Consider the following 19,155-nt stretch of genomic DNA (forward strand, 5'->3'; position numbering starts at 1 on the left):
CAAGATTTTACATGGTTTGTGAGTAAGGTGTGAACATGTATTACATGGGATAGAGTACCCCCTGCTGCACCGAGTTCTAAAACCTGACTCAGGGACTTGCAATAACCTTATAATTTATGGCAAGCTGGTGTGTGTGTATGTGTGTGCGCGCATGCATGCATGTGTGTGGGTGTGTGTGTGTGTGTGTGTGAGAGAGAGAGAGACCTACTGGTATTAGCCAGTAGGTAGTTATAGTTAGATCCCACTATTGCCATAGAAGAAGCATGTATTGTTTTACCAATAACTTTGGTCCCAATTGAGGAATGTTCACAACATTTTCAAAAGTAGTTTACCACCTACTTGAGCAGCTGTGTGGAAAGTTTTGGGATGATTTGTCAAACACAGGCTTAGAAAAATTGGGGGGTTCAAAAACGTTTTTTCCCCATGCAATGTCTATGGGGATTTTGCATTTTTTAGACATGACTGCAGCCCTTACTGCTGAACGAATTTACACCAAATTTGAGGAAAAGCTAGCTCTAGCTCCAGAAGGAGACCCTTTTCTAATTTGGTGCAAATCCATTCAGTATTTGTTTTTATTTATTTAAGGTTTTATATAGCGCGAACATGACCCATTAGGGTATCAGAGCGCTTTACAGGGATAAACACGTTGCGTACAGTATAGGCATAGGCAAAATACAAGGATGGGGTTAGGGAATTGACTACAGTAGGATAAAAGTCAGAGCTATAAACAATAAACAGTTCAGTACCAACATCAGCAAGCAACATGTCAGCATTAAAACAAGGCGAACAATTGATACATGGAGAGGGCCAAGCAATACAGAAGATTATTCACAGAAACATAGGCCATGAAAAGACGGAATGCGCAATAAGGAAAATGCTACCTACCAGTATGCATCTGTTCTTGGCATGTAGAGCTGCAGAGTTGTACACTACGCATAGATCGCCATGTGGTGTTGCGCTCGGATGCTTGCCCTTTGTTGTTGTCTTGGAAGAGTCTTTTGTGGTCACGAGATAGGTGACTCCTCCCTTGGACAATAGTGCGTTTGGGCATGGACTCCATCCTTAGATTGTTTTTCGCCATGATGGGAAATGATGGAGTCAGTAAGAAGTAAGAGATGTCCATGTGAATGTATCTAATTAAGATAATACTGGAACAGATACAGGTTCCGGTGAGGCGGCTGGGTGTTTACAACTCTGCAGCTCTACATGCCAAGAACAGATGCATACTGGTAAGTAGCATTTTCCGTTCAAGGCATATGAGCTGCAGATTGTACACTATGCATAGACTGTACAGCAGTGTCTCCTCTAGTGGTGGTCACCTGTATCTGTTGCAGTGGTTTGAAACAGTGTTTTAAGAACAGCCTGGCCTACAGAAGCTTGTTGCTTAGCCTGCATTGTCAACACAATAGTATTTGATGAAGGTGTGTGGTGTAGACCATGTTGCTGCTTTACATATGTCATCTAAGGGAATGTTCCCCAAGAATGCCATGGAAGTCCCTAGTTTGCGTGTTGAATGCACTCTAGGCGGAATTGTTAATGTGCGCTTAGCCTTTTGGTAGCATATTTGAATGCATTTTACTATCCACCTCGCGATCCCAGCGTTGGATATGGGGTTACCTTTATGAGGTGGGGAGAATGCACAAACAGTTGTTTTGTTTTTCGAAAGGGTTTAGTCATGTCAATGTAATAAAGTAATGCTCTTTTGACGTGTAGTGTGTGAAGAGCTCTTTCTGCCACAGAGTCTGGGTTTTGGAAAAACACTGGTAATTCAACTGATTGGTTAACATGAAAAACAGAGATGACTTTGGGAAGGAATTTTGGATTTGTTCTGAGAACCACTTTGTTACGATGTATTTGTAGGAATGGTTCTTGTATGGATAAAGCCTGGATCTCACTTACCCTTCTGAGAGAGGTAACTGGACAAGGAAAGCTTCTTTCCATGTGAGGAACTGAAGTTCACATTGATGTAAAGGTTCAAATGGGGGACCCATGAGCCTGGTAAGAACAATGTTTAAATTCCACACCGGAGAGGGTGGCAGTCTGGGATGAATTATTCTTTTAAGGCCCTCGATAAAGGATTTAATTGCAGGTACTCTAAATAGTGACAGGTGTTGTCTGTTTTGTGAATAAGCTACAAGTGCTGCTAGATTTAATCGTATGGATGAAAATGCTAGATTACATCTCTGCAAGTGTGCAGGGCGTCTGGCTTCTTTAATGATGTTCATACAGTCCGGTGGAAGGTTAAGATAACTGAACTCTAGGACTTCAGGAGCCAGATCGCTAGATTCAGTTGACCTGGATTGGGGTGCCTTATCTCTCCATTGTTCTACGTTAGCAATGTTGGGGAGAGGCGTCGTTTTTGGTGTGGAACTACTGAGAGTTCCAGTAGTGTTGTGAACCATGGTTGGCGTGCCCATGTGGGAGCCACCAGGATCATCTTGAGAGACTGTTGTCTGAGCTTGCATACTACTAGGGGAATCAATGGGAGTGGCGGAGAAGCGTACTCAAATCTGCCTGATCAGTTCATCCATATTGCATTGCCTTTGGACAACGGGTGTGGAAACCTGGCGGCGAAGGTTGGGCATTTTGCATTTGCGTGTGTGGCAAACAGATCTATGTCTGGTGGACCCCACATTTGGAAAAATGGTTGAAGAACTTGAAGATGAAGTTCCCATTCATGTATCTGCTGTGCCTGCCGACTTAGGAGATCCGCAATCTGATTGTGAACTCCTGGAAGAGGTTGGGCCATCAGGTACATGTTTTGTGGAATGGCCCATCTCCAAATGTTTTGTGCGAAACTGGGACTGCTGCAAAGAATATGTGCCTCCTTGTTTTTGTATGTAATACATGGCTGTCATGTTGTCCATCTGGACGTGGACAGTTTTGTGCTGTAGATGTACTTGGAATGAATTTAATGCTAGAAATATTGCCAGTAATTCTAGGTGATTGATATGGAGCACTTTTTGTTGAGTGGTCCATTTGCCTTGAATTGTATGGTTAAGGAGATGGGCTCCCCAACCGGTGAGTGATGCGTCTGCTGTTAGCACTATCTGTGGAACTGGCTTGAGGAACAGCCTCCCTTTGGATAGGTTTGTGCGTTCTACCACTGCAGAGAGCAATGAGTGCGGCTGTCCACCAACACCAGATCTGTAAGTTATCCTTGAGCCTGGTTTCACTGACGTGCTGGCCATTCCTGTAAGGTGCGCATCTGGAGTCTTCCATGAGGTACGATAAAGATGCAAGAGGCCATCATTCCTATGAGTTGCATGAATACCCTAGCTGGGAGGGAGTGCTGTGGTTGACATTTGGTGATTAGAGCTTGCATACTGGCTATCCTGACTGGATTGGGATATGCCAGAGCTCTGGAGGTGTCTACTGTGGCCCCTAGATACTGAGGGGAGAGCTGTAAATTTGACTTGGGGTAGTTTACTGTGAATCCCAAGTGAATCCCAAGTCGTGTAGCAGCTGGATGGTTTGATGAGTGTGATGAACACACTGGTTGAATGACTTGGCTTTTATTAGCCAGTAGTCGAGATATGGAAAGACATGTATTTTTTGTCTTCTTGAGTGTACTGCTACCACCGCAAGGCACTTTGTGAACACTCTGGGTGCGGTGGTTACCCCAAATGGAAGGACTTTGAACTAATAATGTTGTCCGTCCACCATGAACCTTAGATACTTCCTGTGAGCAGGGTGTATGAGAATGTGGAAGTAGGCGTCCTTGAGATCTAGTGTGGCAAGGAAGTCGCCCTGTTGTGGGAGGTCCTGTTGGAGAGTGATCATATGAAAATGATCTGACTATATATAGAGATTGAGGGGTCTGAGGTCGAGTATTGGCCTTAGGGTCTCGTCCTTTTTGGGGATTAGGAAATATAGTGAGTAAACCCCTGTTCCTTGATGCTGTAAGCGAACTGGTTCTATTGCGTGCTTTTGCAACAGTGAGAGAACCTCTTGTTTTAAGAGCGTGAGGTGTTCCTTGAACATTGGATGCTGTTTGGGTGGTATGGTGGACGGGGTTGCTGTAAGTTCCAGGCAGTAACCATACTGGATAATTTGTCTTACCCACCTGTCTGTTGTGATGGAATCCCAGACAGGTAGGAACTGTGAGTCTCCCCCCAACCTGAGTGGAATGGTCGGTATACAACGTTTATAACGCAACTTTTATAACGCACTACCATTACAACGAAACTTTTACAACACAAAGTCCATTACAACGCATACATTTACAACGCATGTTTTTACAACGCAGATACTTTTACAACGCATAACATTACAACGTAAGTATTGGTAAGTATATAATTATATTTAAAATATTATAGGTTTGGGTTTTTGGGTAAAGGGGTATTTTTAGGGTTCAGGGCTAGGTTTGGGTTTTTGGGTAAAGGGGTATTTTTAGGGTTCAGGGCCAGGTTTGGGTTTTTGGGTAAAGGGGTATTTTTAGGGTTCAGGGCCAGGTTTGGGTTTTTGGGTAAAGGGGTATTTTTAGGGTTCAGGGCCAGGTTTGGGTTTTTGGGTAAAGGGGTAATTTTAGGGTTCAGGGCTAGGTTTGGGTTTTTGGGTAAAGGGGTATTTTTAGGGTTCAGGGCTAGGTTTGGGTTTTTGGGTAAAGGGGTATTTTTAGGGTTCAGGGCCAGGTTTGGGTTTTTGGGTAAAAGGGTATTTTTAGGGTTCAGGGCCAGGTTTGGGTTTTTGGGTAAAGGGGTATTTTTAGGGTTCAGGGCCAGGTTTGGGTTTTTGGGTAAAGGGCTATTTTTAGGGTTCAGGGCCAGGTTTGGGTTTTTGGGTAAAGGGGTAATTTTAGGGTTCAGGGCCAGGTTTGGGTTTTTGGGTAAATGGGTATTTTTAGGGTTCAGAGCCAGGTTTGGGTTTTTGGGTAAAGGGGTATTTTTAGGGTTCAGGGCCAGGTTTGGGTTTTTGGGTAAAGGGGTATTTTTAGGGTTCAGGGCTAGGTTTGGGTTTTTGGGTAAAAGGGTATTTTTAGGGTTCAGGGCTAGGTTGGGTTTTGGGGTACAGGGGTACAGGGTAAAAATAAAGTAAAATTAAATTTAAATTAAATTAATTAAATTAAATTAAATTAAATTAATTTACATTAAAAAAATTATTATATACTTACCAATACTTACGTTGTAATGGTATGCGTTGTAAAGGTATCTGCGTTGTAAAAACATGCGTTGTAAATGTATGCGTTGTAATGGTTTTTGCGTTGTAAAAGTAGACGTTGTAAAAGTAGACGTTGTAAAAGTATGCGTTGTAACGTCATACATCCGAATGGTCTGGTGGGAGTGGAGGGAAGTCACTGTTTATTATTGGGGGTGGGGCGCAGGTGTTGTGGTTACCTCAGCCTCTCCCTTTGTTGTTATTGCCCCTGTATCCGCCTCTAAAATATCCTCTTTTGGGGGATGAGTGGTGTTTTTGTAGGAAGAGGAGGCGGTCTCTGTTCCAATGTTTTTGGATGCTCCTATATAGAAGGAGCGACAAAGGGACCCACTACTGAATGGAGACTGTAATGCTCCCATGGATTTAGCAGTCTGCGTGTCCTTTTTTATCTTCTCTAGAGTGGTGTCTACAGCTGGTCCAAAAAGTTGTTCCTGATTGGACGGCTGGTTGAGGATTGTTGTTTGCACCTCCTGTTTAAAGCCTGAAATGCGTAACCTGGCATGTCGTCTGAGTAGCACACTAGTGTTAATGGACCTAGAGGGTGTGTCTGGTGCATCAAGGGCACATTTCATTGATGCGTTGGTTATTAATTTGCCCTCTTGAATCAAATCATTTGACTGGGTTTCGTATTGATCAGGTAAATGTTGTAATAGAGTTTCTAGTCGGTCATAGTGAGCCCTATCCTACCTAGCAAGTAATGCTTTGGTGTTGGCTATGCGCCAGTGATTAGCTGCTTGGCCAGCAACTGTCTTGCCAGAGGCATCTAACAACTTAGATTCCTTATCCGGAGGTGGTGCGTTAGTTACCACTAGTGAGTCTAAGGGTAGCTGCCCTTTGATGTAGGTGGGATCATCTGGGGCAGGTTTATATTTTTTGTCAATCTTGGGATTGAGTATTCTAACTCTCACTGGGTCTTTGAATATGTCGGGGGCATATTTAATGACCCATTTTAGCATTGGCAGGATTTGGACAGTTTTCTGTGACTGTTCCAATGTGTCCTCATCTGCAGGGTCTGAATGCAGATTAACACAATGGTAGACAGCAGCTCTATTTACAAGCTGACCAAAGCCAATATTGTCATCTGGGGGAGATGGTTTTGTTGGATATGGCTGGGGATCAGGGAGGTCTGGGGGATCTATTGGGTCATTATAATCGTTCCAATCATCCTGTGGTGTGTCCATGTCATCATCAGGGTCAGTGAATGGGTCATTGTTGCCTCCCCCACCCCCTAAATTATCATCATCATCATCATCCTTTGGTGGTGGTGAATGAGGTGGGAGTTTTGGAGGCTGTGGAGGAGAGACAGGCTTAGGAGGAAGAACAGGCTCTGAAGGAACAACAGGAGAAGAGGGTCTTATAGGTGAAGTGGTACAGTCTTTTTTCTTTACAGGCACTGCAGGAGTATCTGGTGTGTCCAGCTTTCTCTTGTTGTGTGGAACAGTAGCCACATGTACTGTTTGATCTATATGGAGTTTTTTCGGCTTGGGATCAACAGGATCTGGTAAAAAAAGTTTTTCCTCTTTGGTAATCGCTTTCGGTGCCGACTATTTTGGGTCCGAGCGGGGTTTGGATTTGTGCTCCGAGGCCTTAATAGGTGGTTTAGGATCCTTTGGCTTGGCTATGGAGACCGGAATCTTTTCTTCGGATCTGATGGTTTTTGTTTCAGCATCGAGGTGGTCGGTGCCAAATTCTTTTTAGGAGTAGGTTGCTCTCCCGTCTTCGGTGCCGATGGCGCCTACGGGACTCTGATATGCGGTTTGCTCGGTCCCGAGCTACCGGAAGGCTTGTCCTTTATCTTCGGAGCCGGGCCCAGGGGCGGGGTTTCTGAAGCTTGTTTTCGGTCGCGACTGGGGCCAGCATTCGAAGTGTTGACCAGGGTCTTTTTTTTGACGGGTGGGGTTGAGGTAGTTGTACTCACTCGTTGACCAGGAGTGATGTGGTAGTCTGAGTCGTCTGCTTCGGACACAATTTCCAGGTCCTCACAATCCTCCTCTGGGACATCGGGATCTTCGTCGAAGATGTCCACTGGTGCCGGAGCTGCTTGCTGCGCCATGATGTTTTGTCAGGCCCAGCGATCACGGATGGTTTTCTTGGATCGAAAAGAGGTGCAGACCTGGCAATTGTTCTCGTCGTGCTAGGGCGAGAGACACAGGTTACAGACCTTATGATGGTCACTGTGTGGGAATTTCGCTCCACTCTGGGGGCATTTTTTGAATGGGTCCTTTCCATAAGCTGTAGGCCCAAACGGCGTCGATAGACCCAGCGGCCCGCGTCGACAACTGGAATCGAGTAGTTGAGATTCGCGTCGAAGATCACACAATCGAAAAACAAAACCATCAAGTTGTAGATAGTCAGCGCGTCGAAAAGGTTTGGAAAATACGGTGCCGAACCAGAGCACAAAAGTTACATCTGAACCCAATGGCGGAGAAAAACAATCTAAGCATGGAGTCCATGCCCATGTGCACTATCATCCAAGGAAGGAGTCACCTATCTTGTGAGTACAAAAGACTCTTCCACAACAGCAACAAAGTGCAAGCATCTGAGCCCAACACCAGATGGTGATCTATGCATAGTGTACAATCTGCAGCTCATATGCCTCGAACAGGAGAGTTATTGGAGGAATTGGCTTATTAGGAAGGTTTTCGCTTCCTTTTTGAAGAGCGACAAAGTATGAATTTTTCAGATGAAGGGAGGTAGCGAGTTCCAGATTCTTGGTGCGGTCCAGATTCTTGGGGTAGCTGGAGCACACGGTCTCTGGTGGGCTAGGAGTGTCTGGTTCTCCCAGATATCACAATTTTCTGGGTGAGATACTTTGGGTTGTTCGTGTACAAGGCTTTATGAGTGATGCAGGCCAGCTTGAGCTGGATTCTGCCTTCAAGAGGAAGCCAATTCAAGGCCTTCAGATGTGGTGAAATGTGGTCCAATTTTTTGAGCCAGATAAGAGTCTAGCTGCTGCATTGAGGCAAGCTTTTAGCGGGCCGTCAAAGTCTTTGGTAGGCCAGATAGGGTAGAGCAGCCGTATTCAATTCTGGAGACGCTTGAACTGCGGTTTTTAGGTCGGCTGTATCAAGGAAAGGTTTTAGTTTTCTTAAGTAGCTCAGCTGGAATCTGGCAGTTTTGGTCATCGAGTTGATATGTTCATGCATATTCAGGTTGCTATCCAAGGTAGTTTTTGAGTTATTAAAGAAATACAAATTTGTATATCTAGGGACCCGAATCCTCCAAAGCTTGTGATCTATTCACCTTTTTGGGATCATTCTCTTAAAGATTTTATTTGACCCGCATTTTTAAGTCAAGAGGGTAACACGTATGCATTTGCCGCTGACAGGACACGTATGCATTTGCCAATGACAAGACACCTTCTGCAAAACCCTACGGGCAACACTATAGTTTGGTAAAATATATGATGCACATTCCTGAGATGGGACACATTATAGATATGGTTACAACCCCAGTGTGAGTTAAACCACCTCTAAATGGGACACCCCTACATTAACATTATTCAACAGCTTTCAATGCATCAAAATCTTCAGTGAAGTTCTGGAAAATACATCCAGACTTTATAAATTACCTTGTATTTGATGTGTCCATAGCACTGTATTACAACTATTTAACATGGGCATGTGCCCAGACAGCCACTAGTGGTTAATCTATTGTCAACAGCAGCATTGGATTTTCTCACAGATGTTTTGCAACAAGCTTTGGCTTTAATCCACAACCTACTAGTTTATAAATGGTGCACCATATAACTTTCAACCTGCGCAAACACACTTACCTCCTGGACTTGCACTATTTCCATTCTATGCACCCACACATGTACACACAGAAATTCTATGTTGTATATAACTATAGCCTTTTACGAACAACTTTTTTATTTCTAAATTATGTAAATGCTTAAGGAGTAATGTGAATAACATAGTCAAGGATGTTGTCATGTGAGATGTCATCAGTCATGTCATTTGAGATGTCATCAGGGATGTCATCAATGATGTCATTTGAGTGATGTAATATGTGAGGGCATAAATAGTGCATGATAGGGTGCAAGTCATAGTTCACTAAACTATAATGGGCAGATTTCAGGGGTTTCATTTTTTAAACATTAGTTTTTATCTCTATGAGAAATCGGGCTGTTGGTTGACTAGGGTGTGAGCCCTGGTCAAGCAACAGCCACAGTCCCTGGCAGGTTGACCACAAAAAGTCACTAAATTAACCTGTGCTTAACCTTGGGTAGCGTGGCACAAAAAGCAGTCCAGCTTAACATAGAGGCAATGTGCAAAGTAATTATGCAGCACACAAACAGTAACAAAGTAGAAACACAACACAAGAAAAATCCTAAATTAATTTAGAAAAATAGAGCAAATTTGTATATATTATACAAATAAATACAATTATTATTTTGACACCAAAATGACAAAAATCCATACCAAAATGACAAACTTCCAATCAGTAGAACCAGCGTTATGAATTTTAGAATTCTTAAGTGAAAACTAGTGCCTAAAAGAACAAAGTGACAACTGCGGACATCTAGTTGTGTGAGACCGGGTCCAAGTCGAAAGTTAACGTCAACTTCAATGGAGTGAGTTTTGGATACAAGTGGATTGGGCCTGGCCAGCGCTTCCCTCTGCACTTAGAAAAATTCTTGAAGAAAATTGTCGGAGCAGGTAAAGTTTAGCAGGTCAAGGCGGCAGTAGGTGTCCGAGATGGGGTCTTCGTCGTCTGATGACCATGGATCAAAGTTGTGGTGAAGGTTTCTAAGTTTGGACTTAGTCACTGAAATGGAAGCTGAAAAACTCCAGCAGGATGAAACAGAGGGCTGTAGCTGAAGACAGCTCCTTGAGATTAGATACCCCTTTGGCGAAGGACCACTGAAACTGATTTACTGCTGAGAAGAAAGATTCAAAAGGGGGTGGTGATGGACAGAGTATCTGAATTAAGCAGAACACTCCTACCCAGTCAAAAGATCAGGGCTTGATCCATCACCGTTTTTTAGCTCACTGCACCATCCCAGTTCAGAACCTGGCTACATGCAAATTAGTCTGACCCTGGCCCAGTGCATCATGGGAACAGGGCAGACCAAACTACCAAGCCAATTCTTTACTGGAAAGGAAACAAGCTTCCGGGGACCGGTTTCTGGCATTACAGCCGTCTTCGGCCCGGCTTGCTTGAATCCTGATGGTGCAGTGAGCAAGGGACTCACATCTGAGCATACCCTTCCACACTTGTGGTGGCCAAAACGATTCAAAAGGGGGTGGTGATGGACAGAGTATCTGAATTAAGCAGAACACTCCTACCCAGTCAAAAGATCAGGGCTTGATCCATCACCGTTTTTTAGCTCACTGCACCATCCCAGTTCAGAACCTGGCTACATGCAAATTAGTCTGACCCTGGCCCAGTGCATCATGGGAACAGGGCAGACCAAACTACCAAGCCAATTCTTTACTGGAAAGGAAACGAGCTTCCGGGGACCGGTTTCTGGCATTACAGCCGTCTTCGGCCCGGCTTGCTTGAATCCTGATGGTGCAGTGAGCAAGGAACTCACATCTGAGCATACCCTTCCACACTTGTGGTGGCCAAAACGATTCAAAAGGGGGTGGTGATGGACAGAGTATCTGAATTAAGCAGAACACTCCTACCCAGTCAAAAGATCAGGGCTTGATCCATCACCGTTTTTTAGCTCACTGCACCATCCCAGTTCAGAACCTGGCTACATGAAAATTAGTCTGACCCTGGCCCAGTGCATCATGGGAACAGGGCAGACCAAACTACCAAGCCAATTCTTTACTGGAAAGGAAACAAGCTTCCGGGGACCGGTTTCTGGCATTACAGCCGTCTTCGGCCCGGCTTGCTTGAATCCTGATGGTGCAGTGAGCAAGGGACTCACATCTGAGCATACCCTTCCACACTTGTTGTGGCCAAAATAATTTCAAACTTCAAAACGGTGATGGATCAAGCCCTGATCTTTTGACTGGGTAGGAGTGTTCTGATTAACTCAGATACTCTGTCCATCACCACCCCCTTTTTGAAATTATTTTGGTCACCATGAGTGTGGAAGGGTATGCTCAGACATGAGTCCCTTGCTCACTGTACCATCAGGATTCAAGCAAGCTGGGCCGAAGACGGCTGTAATGCCAGAAACCGGTCCCTGGAAGCTTGTTTCCTTTCCAGTGAAGAATTGGCTTGGTAGTTTGGTCTGCCCTGTTCCCATGATGCACTGGGCCAGGGACAGACTAATTTGCATATAGCCAGGTTCTGAACTGGGATGGTGCAGTGAGCTAAAAAACGGTGATGGATCAAGCCCTGATCTGTTGACTGGGTAGAAGTGTTCTGATTAACTCAGATACTCTGTCCATCACCACCCCCTTTTTGAAATTATTTTGGCCACCATGAGTGTGGAAGGGTATGCTCAGACATGAGTCCCTTGCTCACTGTACCATCAGGATTCAAGCAAGCCGGGCCGAAGACGGCTGTAATGCCAAAAACCGGTCCCCGGAAGCTTGTTTCCTTTCCAGTGAAGAATTGGCTTGGTAGTTTGGTCTGCCCTGTTCCCATGATGCACTGGGCCAGGGACAGACTAATTTGCATATAGCCAGGTTCTGAACTGGGATGGTGCAGTGAGCAAAAAAACGGTGATGGATCAAGCCCTGATCTGTTGACTGGGTAGGAGTGTTCTGATTAACTCAGATACTCTGTCCATCACCACCCCCTTTTTGAAATTATTTTGGCCACCATGAGTGTGGAAGGGTATGCTCAGACATGAGTCCCTTGCTCACTGTACCATCAGGATTCAAGCAAGCCGGGCCGAAGACGGCTGTAATGCCAGAAACCGGTCCCCGGAAGCTTGTTTCCTTTCCAGTGAAGAATTGGCTTGGTAGTTTAGTCTGCCCTGTTCCCATGATGCACTGGGCCAGGGACAGACTAATTTGCATATAGCCAGGTTCTGAACTGGGATGGTGCAGTGAGCTAAAAAACGGTGATGGATCAAGCCCTGATCTGTTGACTGGGTAGGAGTGTTCTGATTAACTCAGATACTCTGTCCATCACCACCCCCTTTTTGAAATTATTTTGGCCACCATGAGTGTGGAAGGGTATGCTCAGACATGAGTCCCTTGCTCACTGTACCATCAGGATTCAAGCAAGCTGGGCCGAAGACGGCTGTAATGCCAGAAACCGGTCCCTGGAAGCTTGTTTCCTTTCCAGTGAAGAATTGGCTTGGTAGTTTGGTCTGCCCTGTTCCCATGATGCACTGGGCCAGGGACAGACTAATTTGCATATAGCCAGGTTCTGAACTGGGATGGTGCAGTGAGCTAAAAAACGGTGATGGATCAAGCCCTGATCTGTTGACTGGGTAGAAGTGTTCTGATTAACTCAGATACTCTGTCCATCACCACCCCCTTTTTGAAATTATTTTGGCCACCATGAGTGTGGAAGGGTATGCTCAGACATGAGTCCCTTGCTCACTGTACCATCAGGATTCAAGCAAGCCGGGCCGAAGACGGCTGTAATGCCAGAAACCGGTCCCCGGAAGCTTGTTTCCTTTCCAGTGAAGAATTGGCTTGGTAGTTTGGTCTGCCCTGTTCCCATGATGCACTGGGCCAGGGACAGACTAATTTGCATATAGCCAGGTTCTGAACTGGGATGGTGCAGTGAGCTAAAAAACGGTGATGGATCAAGCCCTGATCTGTTGACTGGGTAGGAGTGTTCTGATTAACTCAGATACTCTGTCCATCACCACCCCCTTTTTGAAATTATTTTGGCCACCATGAGTGTGGAAGGGTATGCTCAGACATGAGTCCCTTGCTCACTGTACCATCAGGATTCAAGCAAGCCGGGCCGAAGACGGCTGTAATGCCAGAAACCGGTCCCCGGAAGCTTGTTTCCTTTCCAGTGAAGAATTGGCTTGGTAGTTTAGTCTGCCCTGTTCCCATGATGCACTGGGCCAGGGACAGACTAATTTGCATATAGCCAGGTTCTGAACTGGGATGGTGCAGTGAGCTAAAAAACGGTGATGGATCAAGCCCTGATCTGTTGACTGGGTAGGAGTGTTCTGATTAACTCAGATACTCTGTCCATCACCACCCCCTTTTTGAAATTATTTTGGCCACCATGAGTGTGGAAGGGTATGCTCAGACATGAGTCCCTTGCTCACTGTACCATCAGGATTCAAGCAAGCCGGGCCGAAGACGGCTGTAATGCCAGAAACCGGTCCCTGGAAGCTTGTTTCCTTTCCAGTGAAGAATTGGCTTGGTAGTTTGGTCTGCCCTGTTCCCATGATGCACTGGGCCAGGGACAGACTAATTTGCATATAGCCAGGTTCTGAACTGGGATGGTGCAGTGAGCTAAAAAACGGTGATGGATCAAGCCCTGATCTGTTGACTGGGTAGGAGTGTTCTGATTAACTCAGATACTCTGTCCATCACCACCCCCTTTTTGAAATTATTTTGGCCACCATGAGTGTGGAAGGGTATGCTCAGACATGAGTCCCTTGCTCACTGTACCATCAGGATTCAAGCAAGCCGGGCCGAGGACGGCTGTAATGCCAGAAACTGGTCCCCGGAAGCTTGTTTCCTTTCCAGTGAAGAATTGGCTTGGTAGTTTGGTCTTCCCTGTTCCCATGATGCACTGGGCCAGGGACAGACTAATTTGCATATAGCCAGGTTCTGAACTGGGATGGTGCAGTGAGCTAAAAAACGGTGATGGATCAAGTCCTGATCTGTTGACTGGGTAGGAGTGTTCTGATTAACTCAGATACTCTGTCCATCACCACCCCCTTTTTGAAATTATGCTGAGAAGAAAGAAGCGGGAGACGCAAAGTCAATCTAATTGGTGATGCACCTCAGTGTGATACTTTTTTTTCCTAAAGCCCAGTGTCAAGGGACATATAAACAAAAAAGAATCCATAAAAAATATAGAACATATAGGAGGTGCCTCACATAAGCGACCACCATATGCCAGTTAGCTGTTACTCACTAACTGGCTCGCTTTATCATCATTGGCCTCTTTCTTTCATTAACAAGAGGAACCAACCCCATGACTGAAGTTAATAGTGATTCATGTTTACACTTTCTTTTTAAACCAAAAAATTATAATAATAATAATAAAGGGCATTTATAAAGCACTCAGCTACCTCAGAAGAGGTGTCCCGGTGCTAAAGCGGAAGACATCAGAGCAAAGAGACCAAGCTGCTAAACACTATGCTTGAAAAGCCTGGTTTTCAGTGACTTTCTGAACTCCTGCTCCTAGTTCAGCATGCATAGGTGGAGATTCCACAGTTTGGTGGTTCCCACCACGAATGATCTACCCCCAAGCCTGGCTTTGGAAAAGCAAGGGACAGTGAGGTAGCGTCTGTGGTTGGATCTCAAAGAACTCTTCTGCTGGTAAGGGAGGAGTCTCTTCCTCGGGTAGCTAGGACCCCTTCCTTGGTAGGCCCTGAATGCAATGGTAAGGGCCTTAAATTCGATTCTCTTGGAGACTAGGAGCCAATGGAGTTGTTTGAGAAGTGGAGAGATATGACGGCGCAGTGGAACCTTACGGACCAGCCTCGTGGCTGTGTTCAGTACTATTTGCAGCCTTTTGATCAGACATTTAGGCAAACCTGGGTAATGGCCATTGGCATAGTCGAGGTGAGATGTCACCAGGGCATGCACCATGGTTCTTCGGCTTTCGTCCGCCAGAAATCTGACACCAAGGTTCTTAACCGAATCCCTAGGCACTGGTGGAGAGCCAAGTTCTACAGGTCACCAGAGTTCTGCAGGAGGGGGAGGCTTGGTTAAAAAATAGAACCCCAGTTTTATTGGTGTTAAGCTTTAAGAAGTTGCCGTTCATCCAGGTAGCTATGTTTTTGAGTCAATCTCTGAATGAATCAAAAGCTGACACCAATAGATCTCTAAAGGAAAACATCAGCGGGGTGTCATCCACGTAAGATATCACTTTGACCCATTCTTAGCAATGAGAGCAGTCAGTGTCGTCAGATTGACGTTGGAAAGTAGTGGACTCAATGCCAAGCCCTGAGGCACTCCACATCTGAGTGGTTTTTCAGAGGAGGATTAGGGGCGGAGAAAGACTTATTGTTCTCAGCCGTGGAGGTAGGAGGCGATCCACTCTAATGCCGTCCCCTGGATGCCAATATGCTTAAGTCTGTCAAGCAGGATTGGGTGTGACACAGTATCGAAATCTGCTGACAGGTTGAGAAGTACCAAACATCTACACAAATAATTAAGACAAAAATGAATATAGACCAAGATTGAAATCTATATTAACTGTCCAGCCGGACAGATTTAATAGTAGGTATAGTCAAGTGTAGCCAAGTTGTTAGACAATTTCCAAGTAGGACACAACCTGTGTCCAACTACCACATATGTGAGGACAAAATGACATACATACACGTGCGAGGCAAGGAAGGGCAGTCTGCAAATTATTCAGAATTAAAACAGACAGTTAATATTGGAGTACACTTAGTGTGATTTTCCAATAAAACATTTAAATCATCAAGTGTAAGCTGTCGACGACGTTTCGATCCCTATTTAATATGGGATCATCATCAGGACATATTGATTCATGCCTTTACTCAATATGAAATATGAAAAGGGGCGGAGTCATCTATTAATGCATGGCAGATTAGCCTATGCATAGGGTAACCGCTAACACGATCCGCAAAGTAACAGGGAACCGTCAAAGATAAGAAACCACCACCAGCGCACTAGGGTGCCGGTCGAGGGAGTTGGATGGGTCCCAAACGATCATCAGATAGACTCCGGAGTGGGAGTCAAATGCGGCGGGCGAGTCAATGCTCGATCCGTCTCGGGCAGTTAATACTTCCTCATTAAAAACGCCCGAGACACGACAACATTTCACATGACAATTGAGTGAGGTACAGATCTCCCTAAGCGCCAATGTGGTCTAAATACATTCACCCAACCAAAAACATTACATCGACTTAATCAGACCATTAAAGAAAGGGGCAATAAAAACAAAAAGCATGCATTGTACAGGGCAGCAACACGAGGCAATCAGATGGCAGCGCTACAGCGAGTCACTTAAATAAAACACATCCATTTGGTTGTAATCCACAATGGGCACAATATTGGATGAGGACACTAACTCCGCAGCCAGAGAATTTCACCGCTGGATCTCCAGCTGCACCGACATACGCGCACCCCTCCGCCCCCCAGCCAAACAAAAAGCTGCCTGGTTCACCACAGAACTTCAAGAAGCCAGACGCTCTTGCAGATGCCTAGAAAAAGCCTGGTGGAACCTGAAAACCACGGAAACTCAGAACAACCACCAAAGCTCCCTGAAGGAATACCACCAACGCATAAGAGACACCTAACAGACCTTCATAAGAGACAAAATCCAGACCAACATGACCAACGCCAAGGAACTGTTCAACGTCATACAGCAGTTCGCCAAACCCACCTGCGAAGCCACGGACATCACACCCTCTCAGAAACTCTGAGACAGGCTCAGCTCCTACTTCCATATGAAGATCAAAGCCCTCTACGACAACTTCAACAAACCAACGACAAACACCACCACCCCCCTACCGACCACCGCCGATAAGCCTACCATCATGTCCTGGGATCCCGCTACCATCCAACTTGTCTCCACGACCATGAAGAAAACCCCCTCAGGTGCCCCTACGAACCCCTGCCCACCACACATATTCCACAGGGCCACCACCTTCATCGCACCCGAACTAGGAAGAACCATCAACGCCTCCCTCAGAACAGGATTCTGTCCAGATGACTGGAAATGGGCAGAGGTAAAGCCCCTCCTTAAGAAACCTACAGCCGACCCCATGGACCTAAAAAACTACTGGCCCATCTCTCTCCTCCCCTTCGCGGCCAAAGTCAGTGAGAGAATCGTAAACACCTAGCTGACCACCTTCATAGACGAGAACTCCATCCTGGACGCCTCCCAATCTGGATTCCGCTGCAACCACAGCACCAAAACTACCCTCCTCGCCGCCACCGACGACATTCACATGCTACTGGATCAAGGACACACAGCAGCCCTCATCCTTCTAGACCTCTCTGCAGCTTTTGACACCGTCTAACATCGCACGCTCGCCCAGACTACACGATGCGGGAATACAAGGAGCCGCCCTCGACTGGATCCGATCCTTCCTCTCTGACAGAAACCAGAGGTTTCGACTCCCTCCCTTCCTCTCCAAACCAATGGAGATCAGCTGCTGAGTACCCCAGGGATCCTCACTCAGCCCCATGCTCTACATGGCCCCTCTCGCTGCCATCGTCAGACAGCATGGGCTAAACATCGTATCCTACGCCGACCACACTCAGCTCATCCTCTCGCTCACGAAGAATCCCGATGACGCCAGACTCTGCTTCCAGGAAGGAATGAAAAAAGTGGCAGCCTGGATGAAGGACAGTTGCCTAAAGCTCAACTCAGAGAAAACCGAGGTCCTCATCCTCAGACCCTGCACCACCGCCTGGGACAACACCTGGTGGCCCTCCGCACTCGGGAGCCCACCCACCCCTTCAGACCACGCTCAGAACCTCAGCATCATCCTGGACTCCTCCCTCTCCATGAACCACCAGATCAACGCCGTCACCTCCACCAGTTTCAACTGCCTTCACATTCTCCGTAGGACTTTCAATGGATACACCCCCCCGACTGCAGAAAGACCGTCACCCACACACTCATCGCCAGCAGACTGGACTACATCAACGCCCTCTATGCCGGAATCACCAAAACTCTTCTACACAAACTCCAAACCATCTAGAACGCTGCAGCCAGACTCGTCCTCTGGGCACCGCGCCACGAGCACATGACCCAGCACCTATGAGGCCTCCACTGGCTCCCCATTGAACAGAGGGTCACCTTCAAACTCCTTACCCATGCCTACAAATCCCTCAACAACATCGGACGCAAATACCTCAACGATAGACTATCCTTCCATGTACCCAGGAGGAACCTCCGTTCTGCCAACCTCGCCCTGGCAGAGGTCCCCCGCATCTGCAAAAATAGAACCGGGGGAGGGCTTTCTCCTACATCATGCGGAAACCTGGAACGAGCTCCCTGTGACCATCAGACGCTCCCCGACTCTGCACACGTTTCAGAAGAACATCAAGACCTGGCGCTTCGAATGACCCAGAGCTGGAGCTGCCGCTCTTCCCCCCCCCCCCCCCAGCACCGTGGGACCCTCACAGGTGAGTAGCGCGCTTTATAAACCTCTGATTGATTAACTGATTGATGAGGTACAAGCTGACTACTGACAACATACTATGTAGTTCGACTATGTACAGCCAACCAAAGTGTGTCATATGATGGACCAATTTTTCACAGGTGCATCACACAGACAGACCATTGGAAACAGAGGGAAGAAAAAAGGGGGAAAGGATGTTAGTAAGGAGCCCAACATGACTGGCAAAATAAAAATTACCAAGTGGCAGTTAAACTTGAATCAATTTAATTAGCGAACGCCATCATAAACATGGGGCGCTAAACACTTACCAGCTTATCTTTATACAGCACACCCAGTTTTGTGCCCAATTCCACATTACATATGGCCAAACATTCAAAGAGAGCTATCTTTTCAATAGTAGTGTAACAAAGGATTGACAAATACACCTCTACATCAGGAGTGTGATTGAAAGCCTGCCACACCCAATAGATCAAACATGATTGGCTAAGGGAGAACCACCTCCTACTCAACACTTCCGAAACCGAATTCTTGCTCATTTCTCCTCCGAATTATACCCCCAAGTCTGACCTCTGGTTGAACCATCTGACTGCTTTCAACCCCCACCGTCATCATTGATTCAGCCAAATCGCTTGGAATCACCCTGGATAAACACTTAAATTTGAAGAACCACATTAGTAAGATTTGCAAGGGAACACATCACCAGATGAAACTAATCAGGAATCTCAAACCTTTCCTCCCACAAGCTGACTTCAAGCAGGTTGTTCAAGCGCTGGTTCTGTCGTGGCTAGATTATGGCAGTGCTACACTATGTGGCCTCCCGAAATATACCTTAGCCC

The 19,155-nt window shown here is 46.1% G+C and overlaps 1 protein-coding gene across 2 annotated transcripts in view; it reads right to left on the reverse strand.

Moving 5' to 3' along the window:
- The window catches only part of OSBPL5 (oxysterol binding protein like 5), a 970,364-nt gene that overhangs the window by 109,902 nt on the left and 841,307 nt on the right, over nucleotides 1-19,155 (reverse strand). The gene's annotated exons all lie outside the window — the stretch shown is intronic.

Source organism: Lissotriton helveticus, chromosome 3_1 (assembly GCF_964261635.1).
Source record: "Lissotriton helveticus chromosome 3_1, aLisHel1.1, whole genome shotgun sequence".
Taxonomy (NCBI): Eukaryota; Metazoa; Chordata; class Amphibia; order Caudata; family Salamandridae; genus Lissotriton; species Lissotriton helveticus.